The 17,943-nt window shown below is 32.6% G+C and overlaps 2 long non-coding RNA genes across 2 annotated transcripts; both read right to left on the reverse strand.

The window, feature by feature from the left end:
* Positions 1-7,415: 7,415 nt before the first annotated feature.
* On the reverse strand, positions 7,416-8,286 carry LOC149895241 (uncharacterized). Its single transcript, XR_016458538.1, has 2 exons — positions 8,022-8,286; positions 7,416-7,563 (listed from the first exon to the last, which is right to left on the reverse strand). It is a non-coding gene; the product is annotated as an uncharacterized LOC149895241 (long non-coding RNA).
* Positions 8,287-15,686: 7,400 nt separating this feature from the next.
* On the reverse strand, positions 15,687-17,357 carry LOC149895242 (uncharacterized). Its single transcript, XR_016458516.1, has 3 exons — positions 16,849-17,357; positions 16,526-16,699; positions 15,687-16,185 (listed from the first exon to the last, which is right to left on the reverse strand). It is a non-coding gene; the product is annotated as an uncharacterized LOC149895242 (long non-coding RNA).
* Positions 17,358-17,943: the final 586 nt, after the last annotated feature.

Raw genomic sequence — 17,943 nt, forward strand, 5'->3', positions numbered from 1 at the left:
AAAAACCTCGGAGCAATTAAAACAAATAGAAGTGCTATAGTGTCATAATTATTAATATGAAAACCACTGTCGCCAAACCCACACATTTAAACCGATAGCTAAACACAAGTTTGATGCTAATTTTTGTTTTTAATCAGTGTTGCCAACGTAGGCGATTTTTCGCCATTTATGCTACTCCAGGGACAATTTTTTATACTACATATTAGGTAAATAGGCATACAGCCGGTAATCAGGCCGAATACTCTGAACACAGATAATTATATAAAGTATAGGTAAATCGATGAATTTTGTGACTGCTTGAACCAAAAACGAATCACACTGGCGAATTTTTATATGGATAAATACAATTTGTACACTTAATTAAATGTTTATTTAGTTATCTCATTTCATTTCGTGTTCACAGTTTAGGCATGACTATCATCGTAATTCTTCTTCTTCTTTTTTTTTTTCAAATGGCAACTCCTGATCCCAGATCATCGTAATTAGAATTCTTTTAATTCACGTCTACCCTCTTCAAGAGTATTTTTTTAAACACGATAATCTCATTTAATTGTTAAATCAAACAAAACTCTATTAATTAAATATGTCGCGCTTAAGTAATGAAGAATATTTTGAGGAGGAACCAAGTAAGTTAAGACAATATTTATTTTATCAAAATAGAAGCCTGTACTGCTATTAGTATTTTTTAACCTCTTATGGCTAATTGTGCTGGAGATAATGATGATGAACCGCTGCCCTACCTCAAATTCGACTAGCTACGGCCCTGTGATGAAGTCCACTTCTATGAGGGATATCATGTGCAAAAGATACTTGTAGTTTATGTTTGCTCATAAACTATTCTTTATATATAAACTAGCTACCCGCCCCGGCTTCGCACGGGTGCAATGGCGGCCGGCCGGTACCGCCGCAAACGCTACGTCCCGCAATTTTTAAAGTAAATGACAAAAGAAAGTTATTGTGGGTTATCCATAAGAGATAGACATAATATATACCATCACGGACTTTTCTGTAGACCTTTTCAATACTTAGTACATTATTTTGATAAAACTCGTAGGGTTTAGCCTGCGTTTGCAATGTAGGTAAGAGGAAAAAATGTAATTATTTACGGCATCACATTAGAAACCTCAAAAATAACAGTACTTCTCCACTATTTAATTTAATTATTATACATATACACCTTCCTCTTGAATCACTCTATCTATTAAAAAAACCGCATCAAAATCCGTTGCGTAGTTTCAAAGATTTAAGCGTACAAAGGGACATAGGGACAGAGAAAGCGACTTTGTTTTATACTATGTAGTGATTCCAATGCGATCGGAAAAATAAAGAAAAGGTATAATAACTAAATCATTGTTCATTTACTTTCAGGGTTATCTCCCTCATCAGAATCGCGAGAGCGACGCAGCAGTACTGACTCGAGTGAATCTTTACCAGAGCTAAATATTGAAGTGGTACCTAAAAGAAAAGATGACGATGACCCAGAAGAGTTTTATCAGGAGTTAGAGAAAAAAATGAAGGAAATTATATCGGCAGATCGAAGAGGGTGTGATGCCCCGAAATCTGATACTATTGACAAAGAATCAGTAGAATTAAATGCAGTAGAAAAACCCAGTAGTCCAGAGATATAATTATGATCTCCGAAGTTTATATAAGTATGATAATTTTACGGAATTTTAAAAGCATATAAGTAGTTTATTAAATGTTACTTCATTACATATACATAATTGTAAATAAATAGGTCACAATGGTTATTTTATTGGTATATAATTGTTTATTTAATTATTTAATAATTACCTGCTTATCCAGGAGGCTATTCGAGATAATAGTACGATGGATTATTAGTTGAATATCAACTTACCTAAACTTAATTAATTTTAAGTAATTTTATAAGTACCCTCGATAACAATACTTTTTGCAATATCACGCGACACTCCATCGTATCGCATTCAAAATTGGGAATCGGAGTGCGAGGATCTGTGGGTCATGACTGAGGTATTGTTAAATGGTAAGACAATTAAGTTAGCTATTTGTATTGTGTACCTTCCCCCGCCCGTTAATATCGGAACTTTGAATATATTCTTAAATAGCTTAGATAGAGTATTGTGTACTGCTGATAATGTTATAGTAGTAGGTGACTTCAATCTCGGTTTCATAAATTGGAATAGGACTTCTCACAGCGATGTATTGATTCCATCTGATTACAACTGTTCTTTGGGTCACAATTTGATAGATTTTTTATCATCTAATTGTCTAAATCAGTTCAATGAGTTTAGGCCATGCTGGCGAAAAATCGCCTACGTTGGCAACACTGATTAAAAACAAAAATTAGCATCAAACTTGTGTTTAGCTATCGGTTTAAATGTGTGGGTTTGGCGACAGTGGTTTTCATATTAATAATTATGACACTATAGCACTTCTATTTGTTTTAATTGCTCCGAGGTTTTTACTGTTCTGTGCCCGAGACCAGTGTTGCCAGCAAGACTAACATAAAATTTGCTAAATGGCTGTTAAAATTTTGCCAAAATTTTGCTAAAGGATTTATAATTAAGCTAAATATTTTGCTAAAAATTTTTAATGTCAAATAAAACGACATTTTACTTAAAATTTTATTTATCCAACACATTTATTTACACATAATATGTAAATAATGACATCATAAATAATAACATCTCTTATTCGAGTGTGTTATTATCAAATAAAATATTAATATCTTGGTCTTCATCCGCAGCCGATAATGTTGACGTAGACGTGGAAGCCTCATTGCCAAGACTATATATTTCCTTGGTGCCTATAGAGCGCAGTACATTATCCGGAACTGTGTAAGAGTAGCAGCATTTTCCTGCCCTCTTTAGGTCGAATCTTATGTATAAAATGGCATTTAAAGTTTTTACCGACAAACGGTTGCGAAGCTTAGTTTTGACGACATTCATTTGGCTAAAAACACGTTCTATTTCCGCGTTGGAATGTGGTAGTGATAATAATGATATTGCCAGCTGTGATAAATCTGCAAAAGGGTTATTACCAGCTGCGTCTTTATAATCCATTACTTCATTCCAGAATTCCAAGGTGGAAGTTGTGCATGTCCATGAAATGTCGACTAAATTTACGTATGCAAGGTAGCAAAACTGTAGTTGGTTTCATATGGTTTATATACACTTATAAACTATATAATAGATAATTATTTCTATTAATATTACCTATAGGTACAAACTTTTAGAACTGTCAATTAATGTCAATTGCGCGGCAAATTTGTATTTTTTTTTCTTTTGCACGCCTCATAAGCGAAGCGTTGAGGTGGGTACTACTGTCACTTCGCGAAAAACATCTGATTTTTCAAACTTAAAATGTCTTTATGTATCATACATTGCACTTGTAAGATAATACATACACACACATATTAAGAAAAAACACTATTTTTAACGTTCATGATATTATTTTTGATGTCATTTTTGTTATTTAAACTAGTTAAAAAACAGTTTAAAAAAGTTCTGTCTTGGACGTCCGTGTGTCTGTATGTGCGGATCCTTTTTCTTGTTAACACGATAGCGACCGAAATACTTTACTAATCGAGTCTTTTTTTTTCTCTTACGCTTGAGTATGCTCAGGAATAGAACCCTTTCATTTTTAGGGTTCCGTAGCCAAAATGGCAAAAACGGAACCCTTATAGTTTCGTCATGTCCGTCTGTCCGTCTGTCCGTCTGTCCGTCTGTCACAGCCGATTTACTCGGAAACTATAAGTACTACAGTGATGAAATTTGATGGGAATATGTGTTGTATGAACCGCTACAAAAATATGACACTAAATAGTAAAAAAAAGAATTGGGGGTGGGGCCCCCCATACATGTAACTGAGGGATGAAATTTTTTTTTTCGATGTACATACCCGTGTGGGGTATCAATGGAAAGGTCTTTTAAAATGATATAAAGTTTTCTAAAAAACATTTTTCTTAAAGTGAACGGTTTTTGAGATATCAGCTCTCAAAGTCGTAAAAAGTATGTCCCCCCCCCTCTATTTTTATAACTACGGGGTATAAAATTCTAAAAAAAATAGAGGTGATGCATGCTAATTAACTCTTTCAACGATTTTTGGTTTGATCAAAGTATCTCTTATAGTTTTTGAGATAGGTTGATTTAACTGTAATTTATTATATTTGCTGCTACGGAACCCTTTGTGCGCGAGCCCGACTCGCACTTGGCCGGTTTTCAGGGTCTGATTCGATGTGGTTTAATTGTTATTAAATAAACAAAAATAATAATTAATAAATATTTATTAAAAAAAAATTATGAGGCGTGCACTTTTGGATTTTCCAAATTATTTGAAAATTTCATCATCTGTTGTTTTACAGTATTTTTCTATGAAAATATTATGTGCAGTTTACAATAAAAACTACGTATATCGAAACAATACAGCTTTGTCTGAATATTAAAATATTATGTTCTCAGTTCAATTACATTATTACTATTTTCGTACATTTCGATATCAGTTGAAAATATTGTATCATATAAAATTTTTGGTTAATGCAGCTGGTATAACAAGGTAATGCGCTTTCGTGTTTTAACTACATAATTAGTTCAATATTAATTTAGCCGTAAAATACGTTATTTTGTTATTAATTTGAATAATATTATTGTAAGGAATCTAATTCAGTGTTAGATTTTCAAAATTAGATTAAGGATAATTTGTAATAATTGAAATAAATATTTTTGGATGTACATACTGGTATTTTTATTTTATTCCCCTGTGCTCATATTATGTCATGAAACCTTTCAGTAGATACATGGACGAAATCGCAGCCAGCGCCCAGCAGCAATTAGCTATAACATACCTATAGGTATTAGGTAAGGTAATAAATAATAGCTCTATAGTTAATACGCACCTTGATACTTACCGTAGAGTTGTTTGATGTTGAATCCGTAATAAATAAAATTAACACAATACATAATTGAATGTTACTTTTGATACACAATACACACTACTTACTCAGAGGGAAATAAACGCTACCTACTATTTTTATTTGAACATAGGCTAGAATTTACTTTTTCACAAACACGTATATTTTTAAAAGCATAATATTATAGTTTATTAAATACTACATAATATTATATACAGTTTCATGAGCATAAAGGAACAACTCTTTTAGTGTCATTGGTTCAAGTGACGACATGAGACAGTTTGGCATTAATGCCATGTTGCTATTGGTCTATTAATTGAATACTGCACGGAAACAACACACACCTTATTATTTTTAAATCGTTTTTTTCAATAAATCTGCAACAACAAATCTTTATATTTTTAAAAAAAGGTATTTATCAGTTAACTTGGGATACTAATATATTTCTATGGAAATTAACTATTTTTTGCAATAGATATTAAAAATACAGTTAACACATTAAGTGCATTTAATGATATTATACTCTTTGTTTATATAAATACAGAACGATAATTGAATCATCTAAAAAAAGCCAACAAAAATGTTAAACTTATATTTTCTTCTTATAATTGGGTAAGTTTTTAAAAAATAACTCGTTTTTAATCTTTTTTCAAAAAAATTATCTAACTACAATAATCAAGACAATAATACTATAGTCTATAATAGTCGCATAAAAAAAAAGTATTTATAACCAGTCTTGACAATTTATGAGCGTTTTAGCCACTGTGCTTTGGTAATTTGCCTTTTTTATGGGAAAAAAATCCGCAATATCGATACTTCTTTGGTCCTGCATTTTCGTAAACATTTTATGGATACTCTGGTACCACATATTTTGAAAAAATTGGGCTATTGTCACGTAGAGTCTCTTCAAAGTGCGTGCCACAAGTCGTATTTGCATCCAAGGCACCTTCAAATCTGTGCTTAATTTTTTCATAAAATCTTTGCGGCTCATTGTATTTTATTTATTTATTTTTTTTATTTTTTATTGTGTGATAGGGAAGCGCTTGACCACGATCTCGCCTAATGGTAAGCTGAGATGTGGCCTATGATGGAGCGCGCTTCCCTAGAAGGAAGCATTAGCATTTATCTACATTATTGCACGCCTCATAAGCGAAGCGTTGAGGTGGGTACTACTGTCACTTCGCGCAAAACATCTGATTTTTCAAATTTAAAATGTCTTTATGTATCATACATTGCACTTGTAAGATAATACATACACACACATATTAAGAAAAAACACTATTTTTAACGTTCATGATATTTTTGATGTCATTTTTGTTATTTAAACTAGTTAAAAAACAGTTTAAAAAAGTTCTGTCTTGGACGTCCGTGTGTCTGTATGTGCGGATCCTTTTTCTTGTTAATACGATAGCGACCGAAATACTTTACTAATCGAGTCTTTTTTTTTCTCTTACGCTTGAGTATGCTCAGGAATAGAACCCTTTCATTTTTCAGGGTCTGATTCGATGTGGTTTAATTGTTATTAAATAAACAAAAATAATAATTAATAAATATTTATTAAAAAAAAATTATGAGGCGTGCACTTTTGGATTTTCCAAATTATTTTGATATTATATGATATAGAAATTGTTAAAATTCTATATCATGCCGTAAAATATCGCCACTGACCACCTATAACTTTTCTTGTATTAACTGAACATACAGGAATATGGTTTTCGGGCTTCTCTTATCTCTTTATAGTGCTTGTATCCTCAATGTATACCACCATGACATTGTGGCGTTGCCACTTTTATTATCTATATTTTATTATCTGTGGCGTTCCGAAACGGAACGCACTTGATCGAATTTTAAATTGATTCGACGATAGTGAAAATGATTCACTAGGACAATAGTTAATACGCAAAACGCAATACGCAGTTGATACGTATTTAATACCAATACTCATCAAGGGTAAGATCTGTTGACTAGTACGTACTAGTACTTGACTAGTACTTAGTACTAACGTGGGTAGTCAAGAAATCAATTCATTATAATTCGCAAATGGTTTTTCATTATAATAGGGTAACGGCACCAGTGGTCAGCCTCATAACAGCTTTTTGAAGTTTTGACAATTGCCATTTCTACAACAATCGTCGAATAAAAAAACGTACAACATGTATGGATTTATTGTTTATTGTAGTTTCGAATCAGCGTTTATCAAAAACAATAATTCTCTTAGTAAAATATATAATTAATTTTAAACAAAAAATGGCCCAGTGTCCCAGTGAACAGCCTCTAAAAACCAATAAACAGCCTTGTTGAACCCAGTGTTCAGCCTTTAGTAAGTATGACTAATTATGAGATCAAAATAAACAATGTTATATCAAAATCAACTATATTAATCACATTTTTATAGCAACGATTGACTTAGCACAAAAAAAAATATATCGTACATAATACAAATATCATTTTAAACATACTATTACAATCTCTTTGTGTCTTCTTATTTTCTAGGAATTTCTTATTATTTATCATAAAACAGCAATAATTCTTTTAAAAAAAACCAGCGATATTAGTTTATAATATTATTGATGTATCTATAATCCACAATATATATAATTATAATCAACCACAGGAGGATCTCTTTCGGAGGATTTCTCTGGAGGATACTGTTGTCTTGGCGGCATTTTTAGCTAGAAAAAAAGGGAACAATAATAACTTTTGGATATGAATACACATAATACCATTATTTCAGGTAAAATTTAACTAACATGAAGTATTACTTATATATTTAAACACAAACATTCGCATTTATACTTAAAATATTATTTCAATAACATCGTGGCTGAATACTGGATCATTGAGACCACAGATAGAGACCCAGTGGTCAGCCGCTTGAAAAAAATATTTTGAAATGCGGCTGACCACTGGGTTTTCTAACAATTAGGAATAATCCCAGTAATCAGCCCCAGGGGCTGTCCATTGGATCTTTCATAAAAAATCAGTATCCAATGGTCAGCCCCTCATATTTTTAAGTAAAAACACAATATTTTTTTATCAAATTTCATAAAATTAAATGCTCTAAGTAATCTATAAAGTTATTATCTATAAAACACAATCACATTTCATACCAAAATATGTTATTTCTCACCTTTCAAAAGAGCACCACGTGAAACAAAAAATATTGCAGACATGACACTTTTGCTCTTGTCGGCGGACAGCACCTGTACGAACGTGTTTACTTCTCTCCCCTGACCCCCTGCTGCTCCTATCGCGTGATGCATGAACCAATAACGAAACAGAGCTTCTATTTAAGTGCGCGTGATTTGGTTATTTTGATTACAGCGATATTTATGGCCAATAAACAACGCAATAGGCTGATCACTGGTGCCTGGCTGACCACTGGTGCCGTTACCCTATATGGACAAGTGAATGTTTATCGTTTACGTTCAATTCAATGTCTTTCTTTGCTAGTGTTAAGGGTTAACTTGCTAACTACAAAACCGTTAAGGTATATTAAAATTCATATTATCATCATTATTTGCGGAATGTAATTACAAAGATATTACCTATATACAAGTTATAAGATTCTTATTCCTTCCACTCGTAGTTGAACGAGAAATTATTTATATTTAAAATTACATTAAACAATATTAGGTAGGTATGTCACACAACACTAATTACTGTTATTTCGATACATAACGAAATTACTCTAATAATATTATTATTGCAAATGTATGTCCAATATGATGTCAATAATTAATTTATTATTTATCAATTAAACACTTGACCGTAATTTGAAGCTTACTTATTGAGAAGGTACCTAGCTTTTTCCGCCTATTTTCCCTCTCTTTCTCGTTGTATATATGCTATCTCTCTCGCACACGGCACACCTCCCACCAGGTGGCGCGGCCGGCGCACGATAATGTGCAGGCGCTTGATCTTCTTCATTGGCGTCTAGCTTCCGCCGCGAGAAGGTTGTCTACAAGACTACAACCTTGGTGCTATTAAGTATTAAGTATTGCTTAAAGCAAGTGCTAAAAGTGTTAAAAAGTGTATCCCGTCGGATCGGTACAGTGAGTTATTTTTACATCTATTCTAATAATATTTTACTTAAAAATGAGTAAAAATCTTTAAAGTCAACGGTATAATCGTTGGACTTTATTTAAAATGCTGAGGTTTTTAATGAATCCTTCAGCAATAGTTTATTTTTCAATATGCTTAAATACTTAATAGCATGAATAAAGATATTTAAAATTAACGATACAACCGTTACATTTTACTTGAAATAGTAACTTTTCTTTTGAAATATTTCATTATGCAATATGTACTAATTAATATTTGAATTTTTAATACTGTGAGTAAAGCTATTTTAACGGTGTTACCGTTCGGCTTTACTCGAATCGTTAATATTACTTTTGTGATTATTTGATATGATATATCAAATACCCTCTCTTGTATATAGATATTTTTAATATTTTATTTCATTTTTAATAATGTGTTTTTATTACAAGGGTACAAGTGAATTTTTCGTGGAAAAATTACAATTAATACTTAGTATGGATATGAGCCAACTCAAAGCTTTACAGGCATACAATCCATTGCTACGACTTTATTACATTGTCGTTATCGCTAGGAACGGTTCGGAATTCCTATCATAGTTTATTACTAAAAATTATCGAACGAGATGAGTCAGCTCCAAGAAGTCACGACATGTCAGAACACGTTGTGATATTATTTTATAAATCGTACGGGAGTTACCGCTCAACTGAATAATGATGGAATTCGCTCATGTATAGTAGATACGTACCATGAATGTTCCACACATTCAAAACTATCCGTAGTCTATACGTGTCCTTTTATGAGTATTATTCTGATCCGTTTTTATGTGAAAATAGACATATTACACACGGCTAATTTGATTGAAAATTACGTTTCCTATGTTCAAATGATGCAACTTTTTTGTTAAAACGAGTAAGTACCAAAAATTTTACAATTAAATTCTTTGGTTTACTGAACTTGTGCTGAAAGGGTTATCGTATAATAATTATCGAGATATCTTAATATAATTAATTAGATTTAGATACACTTATTTCAAAGGATTTACAATTCACTTCTAACGTTTTAGAATAATATTATAAACTTGTACACCTTGACAAAAAGTAAAAAATTGCGGGTGAGTGGAGATTATTTTGTGCAATTAAATATTATAACGTCCTACGACGGTATGGTTGCGTTCGTAAGGAATGTTAACGGATATAAAGCAACTAAATGTTACATCGATTGCATGAACAAAAATAAATATGAATCGAAGTTCATTTTAAAATTTAGTGAATTGATTTGAATTATGAATTTATTAAATGTCGCTAACATTGGAAAATAAGTTAAAGGACCTTGTTAATTGCTATATTATTTAAATGATTATTTACTGCTATTTTTATATTAGCACTAAGGTGTATTCTTGCTCGAAGCAGAATACATAAATGTGGCCACTACTCCTCGCAGGGGTTAGCCAGGTCAAATTCACCCTCGCAGGGTGTCTCTTAAGCATTTTTTGGCAGGCCCTACTTATTTCTAGTTACAAACATCCCTCGCGCAGCTGTCGCTCGCAGGGAAATGGTGCAAATATATATCGGCCCTCGCGGGGCTTTGATTACAATCGTCCCTCACGGAAAAGATGGTGCGAATATATATCAGCCCTCGCGGGGCTTTGATTACAACCGTCCCTCATGGAGAAATGGTGCAAATATATATCAGCCCTCGCGGGGCTTTGATTACAACAGTACCTCACGGAGACATGGTGCAAATATATATCAGCCTTCGCGGGGCTTTGATAACAACCGTCCCCACGGGGAAATGGTGCAAATATATATCAGCCCTCGCGGGGCTTTAATGGCGATTGGTGCAAATATACAAAGGATTGATCATTAAAATGATCATAGATATTTGCTTTTGTCAACGAGGACCCACGAAAGAAGTTTTGGATATGACCGTATCGGATCTTCACTCTTCTAAGGTAGGTAGAAAAAGGTTTTGAAATCTACTTCACAGTGGGCAGTATAGTAAATGACCTAATAAAATACAATAAAGGTTAGATACGTCAAATAATGGGCGCATGAAATTGATACTTCGTATCCTAAAAGTTTACGCTTCAGGAATCAGGAAACCACCATTGGTTTACCAATTATGGAAATTGGAATTGAACAAATTGTATTTACCAATGCAAAGCCTAATCACAACAAAGGAAGGCGAGTCGGATCAAATATCATCTCGCAGATGATTTGTGGCGGTGGTTTCGAGGATTGTCACCAAGCCTTGTGTCAACGGTATGTTTGGTATCGTAATTAAATGGCACTAGCCGACCAATTTTCATATACAAACATCGGAAGAGATTTTTTAATCGCAAAGCGATTGAATGTAACAAATGACGATTGATTACGTATAGTTGACCTCTCATAGGCCTATTTTAGTTGCCCGGTCTTGTAGGCAATTTATTTGACTCGTTTTTCAACCCATTTGACCTCATTATTGCACCCATGAGATTTTTCTTCGGGGCTCAAACAATAAATCGCTGAGGGATTAGGATAATCGTTTGTTAGACAAGTTTTTTGTCATCCCACCAGGATTATTATATTGTATAATAAAGTTATATACAACTATTAACGTAAAACGTTTAAGTACTCAACGAATGCTGAGAATACTGACTGTTGAGTTACATAGGATAGAGGATAAATAACGGAAAGTCAATCTTTCCAAACAAAAGCCTCTTATTATTAGATATTACTTGGAACCCCTACCCTTAACGAGAAAGCTCTGCCAAATGACTTCTCATTTCTTTGCTTTGAGGGGGGGGGGGGGGGGCAATAAATGAAATGTACAGGCTATACGGCTTTTAAAATATAAGTCTGGTAATCGAACTAAACTTTGCTGGTTTAGTTCTTGCTATATCGCTATCCGTGCCTGCTTCTCGTGTTTACGGGTGAATTAAGTTTATCAATAGTCATAAATGCAATGCTATTCAGAGGATATACTGCATTTAAAACATGACAAAGTCTGGTAAGCGAACTAAACTTTGCTAGTTTAGTTCTTGCTATATCGCTGTCCGTGGCTGCCTCGCGTGTTTACGGATGAATAAAGTAATGTCCTGTCTTCGCATCCACAGCTAACTGTCCTATACTGTCATAATCTTAACACAGATTCATTCGACATAGCTCCCCACGAGCTCAGTTCTTCATTTTTGCACTCGCACAACTGTGGACAACACAAGAGCAATGCCTCCATTGGTAGCAGTCACAATCAAGGGATAACTAACCTTAGGCTAGCCATATTACGGATGTTGGAACAACCGACTATATTCAGGGCAATTTTCTTTGTTCAGTGTAACGTTTAGACTGTCGTAGCATTCCTACGGAACAAAGATGGGATCAGATCTGCATCCTTAATGCAGTTAATCGAAAGGAGATACTTTCAGACGACGATAGTATTCAAAACCCACCATATTCCTTAACATAATAATGCATAGTTAAGCTTATAATCTCTCTTGCCATTATGTCAGTTAGAGACCTGAACGACGCGATAGAGTACCGCTATTTCAGTAGTAGTAACACCTAGAAGGGTGAAGGTATTTTGGAAAGCGGAACTGAAGGCCCGGTCAGCAGCATCAGCCACCTAATAGACAGTGTTCAGTGCTGCACCACTATAATCTGCAAAATGACTCTGACGGTATGAAAATGTGGAGTACATTTTCAAAATATCAAATGATATAGTTGGAATAAAAATCCTATTTGCCTCCGTCTATCCAAAAGACATACGGAGTAGCTAGTAGCAGTTGGTTGAATTAGAATAAAGTAACTATAGTTAAAATCCTTTGTTACTGACTGGATAAATTTGGCTCTTTTCCTATCTGACGTTCATATAGCTGTTGACTGCCTAGTGTTGTGCACAAACACTATTATTATAAACTAGCGGTCCGCCCCGGCTTCGCTCGTGGTACTTACGTTTTCTCTACATAAAAACCATCCTCGTACTTCAAGGAATATAAAAAGAATTATCGAAATCGGTTCAGCCGTTCTCGAGTTATGCGCTTACCAACACATTTTGCGATTCATTTTTATATAAGTATAAGAATAAGAAGATAAGTCACGTTATGTAGTCCCGAGGCTTTCGGTATATAAGTTCTGATGTAAATCATAATTATATCTTAAAACCGAATTGATTAAAAGTAACGTACTTGGCTGTAGTAATTGCAGTTTTGGGACACAGATAAGCTCCTTATCATTTTAGTCTCTTAAGTTCAGTATATTTGTTTCCAGTACAGAGTTTATGACCTATCAGTTTTAAATAAATAATTCATGCATTGTACTGAAAGTACTAGCCATGTTTAGATTATGATTGGTGGCGTTGGCTCTAAACATTAATAGATACCGCACGGTTTGGTTGGATGTTAAAAATCTGTATTATAATTAAAACCGTTTACCTGTTTTGATATTTTATTGCCTTATTCAAGGGGTGACCTTTTAAATTTATTTCTGACCCCAAAAGTAAGGACCAAGTTCTCTTCTTGTCCGCTTGTAGCAGGTTGGGTTAAAACTGTGTGAGTTGAGACAGGTGGTAATTCTATGTTAAGATGATTCAATTGTGCTTCTACAGAGTTCTAATTGAATAAATAAAGGTTTGAGTTTGAGGTATTTTTGCCTCGTCGGGATCAGCTGTTGCTTCATTTTGTAAGTAACATCTAAATGCGTAATTGAAAGTCGTTACTGGCGCTTTCGCAGATTTACGCTAAAGATAGTGAAAATTGTAGTAACTTTAACTTTTCAAGCCCAAAAGGTTAACTAAGGTACGCTTGAACCAATCTCATAAGTTCTAATACTTTTAATCATTATGATTAACTTTTTGGTTCTTATTTGATTAACTTTTCATCTGGGATTGTTAATATAAATAATATAAAAATTTGTGTGATTTATTGGTATACTATCTGCACACCTTACTCTTTCAAATAAAGAAATAAGTAATTACTTATGTACCTATTCAAATTCACATTGGCGTCCATATATTGTACACCAGGTGGGTAACAAACAGGTCTCAATAAGTAAGCTTCAAATTACGGTCAAGTGTTTAATAGCTGTGTTTTACCTGAAAATAAAACACATATTAAATACTTACCTATATTTGAAGCTTACACTTAACGTCCACCTGTTGAGGATTTCGACTCAATGAAGAAGATCAAGCGCCTGCACATTATCGTGCGCCGGCCGCGCCACCTGGTGGGAGGTGTGCCGTGTGCGAGAGAGATAGCATATATACAACGAGAAAGAGAGGGAAAATAGGCGGAAAAAGCTAGGTACCTTCTCAATAAGTAAGCTTCAAATATAGGTAAGTATTTAATATGTGTTTTATTTTCAGGTAAAACACAGCTATTATTATATTTTTTGATTTATAAAGTCACAGGATTGTTTTTTAATTATTATCAACCCTGTCTGCAATATACTTATAGGTAGTTGTTTAAAATTGTCTGGTATTTATGAAGGTAGATTGTAATACTTCTAGAATTTAAACTATTTTTGCAGTATAAACTTTACACGTTGCTAATATAGTTTATTCTGATATCTGGCCATAATTTGAGTATTTATTCCTCTGTAATTAATATGAAAGACGTGCTTACGCCACAGGATTTATTTTTTTGAAATATCATGAATTACTGATGTAGAACATCTGGGGGGTAACCGGCATCTCTTATAGCAAGCTTATTATAACATTACTATGTCTTTTCGTACCGTGACACCCTTAACGCAAGCTTGTTGCAGCGTTAAACTGATTTTGTTTTTCTAGCAATTTTGATGACGTCACTTGTAATAGTTCACTCAATTATTGGGACCGGTGCGAACTGCGATCTATTTGACAATTTGACAGTTATCAGATAATAATAGAACTTTACAATTTACATCGGCTTGTTCGAAGAAAAGGTTTTTATTGGGTGGAGCCATTAATTAAGAGAAGAAGAAGAAGAAGAAAAGGCTTCAAACCTTTTGATTTAAGCAGAATCGTGTACCTAAATAGTAAACAAGTGCGTAATCATCACGAGTCCCTATGAGATATGGGCGCATCATATGAACAATTTGAAAATACAATATAACCTACAGATTTATCTGTGTAAGATAAAAGTAATGTAAGTACCATACCTTATGCAAATCTATTTAAAAATACGTCTGTATAAGTACACATTCTCCACTTGTTATTTCTCTGTATAATAAAATGCAACTCTACTTATTCCCTAAACATAAATTTTATCTAATACTTAATGTAAATCTATAAAAGATTGTTTATTATTTCTTCATGATTCAATATATTTTTATCATGTTATTATTTACCTATATAGAATATAAGACTATAAAAGTAAATCTACACTCAAATGCACTACCCATATTATACTTATGTAATCTGTTGTTAAGGATCTCATTTAATTTTGAGAAATAAAACCATTATTTATTTCCAGATTCTACAATCAATTCCGAGCACTAGGAATAAGATTACCCAGAGTAACCACATGGAAGCATTGATAGTATTCAAGAAGCCATAGTGCCAGCGCAACATGAATATATTTTTTTCAATTGGAAGCAATATCATACTTTAAATGTTTAAGTGCAATAAAAAACATTTATAAATCCAAAATCTTTATTTAGTCCTTTTTATTTATTTATTGACAAATCATTTGCTCCTTTACTTCTCTTGATATCATTTATATAAAAAAAAATGATAAAACATGGAAGCATTCGAAATTAGATTCAATTCTATTTAGCTTAAATATTTATTAAAAACAATTAGGTAGATATATATAACTCAAATCCAAATTTGTAAGTAAATAGCATATTAAAAACACTCTTGATTAAAAAAATTAAGTTTTATTTATAGTAAGTACCAACCTTTAAAACTTAAAATGCAATAAACAAAAACTTTATATTTACATCACAATGAATAATTCCTACACTAATAGATTAATGGTATTTATATTTTTATTTTAAATTTAAATCAATTATTGTATTTGCATAATAAAGAGTAGATAAATAATTTAAAAACTTGCAGTACTTATGTATACTTTTAATTTCATTTTTATTAAACTTAAAATGAAAACAATGTAGGTACTATATTAAGGTACAATTAAATTTTTACATTTTCAGATGTATGATACAAATATGAATATTTTAAGTGTAGACATGGTGGCGCCTCCCCCAACTTGAAGTTCTCACTACCACATGATCATCTCCCAAGCCGGTACTTCTTTGTTCAATGTTTGGGCAAGCCGGCAATCAACACAACTGTGAAAGATAAATTGGACTTAAACTGATTCTTTGTTGCTTTAAAATTTAATAAGTACATTTAATATGTTTACTTTTATTATTAAAGGGCTTGTCATGGTGTATGTAAACGTCTAAAAAGAAGTTTTTTAAACAATGTCGGTATGGTTTGTTAAATAGGTACCTTATTTGTTAATAATTTTTCAAGTATTTCAATGTTTTAGTTGTTTATCTTGCAATTCTTAATATTGTATTAAAAAAAACTTAAATGTGTAGGTACAATGCCTTAGAAAACTTTTAATATAAGTAGCTTCTAACCAAACATAGATAGGTTTGCTTATAAATTAATATAAATATTTACTTTTGACCAGCTGCTCTAGTTTTTGTGAACTCCCAAATCATTTGCACTTATACTTTCAGAGAATTCTATCAACTTCGTCTCAGCATAACTTTTAACTCGTTAGGAGTTATTTATGTACCTTTGTCTTTGTAACTTCAGGGTCAGGGAGCTTCGCGCACTCTGCACAATGTTCTGCTGCAAGTTAAATAAAAATTACTTCAATTAACAATAATCAAAACAGACGAAATCATGCAAAAACCAATACTTTATTCGTAAAAATATATCTGTGTTGTCATAAATCGTCCAATGTTTTAGATATATTTATTACTCGTATATTATCTTACCTTGCTATTTCAATTGCTCTTTCATGCCTCTTTCATGCATTCTTTAATGCATATTACTTATCTTTCGCAATTTTTCAATTTGATTTATCAAATTTCAGATAATAATACGAGGACAGTGATTATGACATTTGGATTTTTGACGTTTAATTTTCAATCACCGCCATTTTTATAATAACAACCTTGTTTTGTTGAGTTCACAAAATAATCTTACTTTATTTTGGTACCGGGAGCCTTTTCAACATGATTACTATACGATTGCCTACAATGTCCAAAGTTGGTCCAAAGAGCGAATGAATTCCGAAGTTTTGTCTATTTTTTTAAGATTAATGGCTTGGCTACGAGGCTTTTAGGCCAAGTCGTAATGATTTGTATCGAACATTAAACGTCAAAAATCAAAATGTCATGTCACTGTCCTCATAATTCATAATATTATCTAAAATTTCAGATAAACATAAACTTAAATATGTGAATCTCATCTCTGGATAAATGAGAAAGTGCGAAAAAGCAATATTGAAATAGTAAGATAAAGTACGAGTAAGGACGATTTATGATAACAGACTACAGAGATATATTTTTACGAATAAAGTTTTGGTTTTTGCATGATTTCGTCTTTGATTATTGTTACTTAATTGAAGTAATTTTTATTTAACTTACAGCAGAACATTGTGCAGAGTGCGCGAAGCTCCCTGACCCCGAAGTTACAAAGACAAAGATAGGTTCATGAATAACTTCTAACGAGGTAAAAGTTATGATGAGACGAAGTTGATAGAATTCTCTGCTGAAAGTTTAAGTGCAAATGATTTGGGAGTTCACAAAAACTAGAGCAGCTGGTCAAAAGTAAGTATTTATATTAATTTATAAGCAAACCTATCTATGTTTGGTTAGAAGATACTTATATTAACAGTTTTGTAAGGAATTACACACCTACACATTTAACTTTTTTTTTTTTAAAACAATATTAAGATTTGCAAGATAAACAACTAAAATGTTAAAATACTTGAAAAATGATTAACAAATAAAGTATTTATTATTTAACAAACTATACCGACATTGTTTAAAAAAACATCTAAAATTACATACACCATGACAAGCCCT

The sequence above is a fragment of the Colias eurytheme genome, chromosome 32 (genome assembly GCF_061535395.1).
Source record: "Colias eurytheme isolate Ceu_HAF_F1 chromosome 32, ilColEury1 Martin Lab GWU primary, whole genome shotgun sequence".
In the NCBI taxonomy this organism is placed as follows: domain Eukaryota; kingdom Metazoa; phylum Arthropoda; class Insecta; order Lepidoptera; family Pieridae; genus Colias; species Colias eurytheme.